This window comes from Anarhichas minor, unplaced genomic scaffold (assembly GCF_050575085.1).
Source record: "Anarhichas minor isolate MPS153535 unplaced genomic scaffold, ASM5057508v1 ptg000095l, whole genome shotgun sequence".
In the NCBI taxonomy this organism is placed as follows: domain Eukaryota; kingdom Metazoa; phylum Chordata; class Actinopteri; order Perciformes; family Anarhichadidae; genus Anarhichas; species Anarhichas minor.
The window spans coordinates 1,120,001-1,120,474 of record NW_027466541.1 but is presented as its reverse complement, the minus strand read 5'-3'; positions in this window follow the sequence as shown (position 1 = coordinate 1,120,474).

The following is a 474-nucleotide window of genomic DNA, read 5'->3' as shown; positions in this document are numbered from 1 at the left end:
ACACACACACACACATACATACAGACACACACACACACACATACATACAGACACACACACACACACACACACACAGACACACACACACACACACATACAGACACACACACATACATACAGACACACACACACACACACACACATACAGACACACACACACACACACACATACAGACACACACACACACACACACACACACACACACATACAGACACACACACATACATACAGACACACACACACACATACATACAGACACACACACACGCACACACACAGACACACACACACATACAGACACACACACACACACATACAGACACACACACATAAACACACACACACAGACACACACACACACACACAGTGTCTCCATCACTTTAGATGTTATTGACTCTTTAAATTGAGACTTTCTATAATCTGAGAGAAAACAAACAGAACGAACTCAAAAATAAAACAAAGTTACTGAAGTT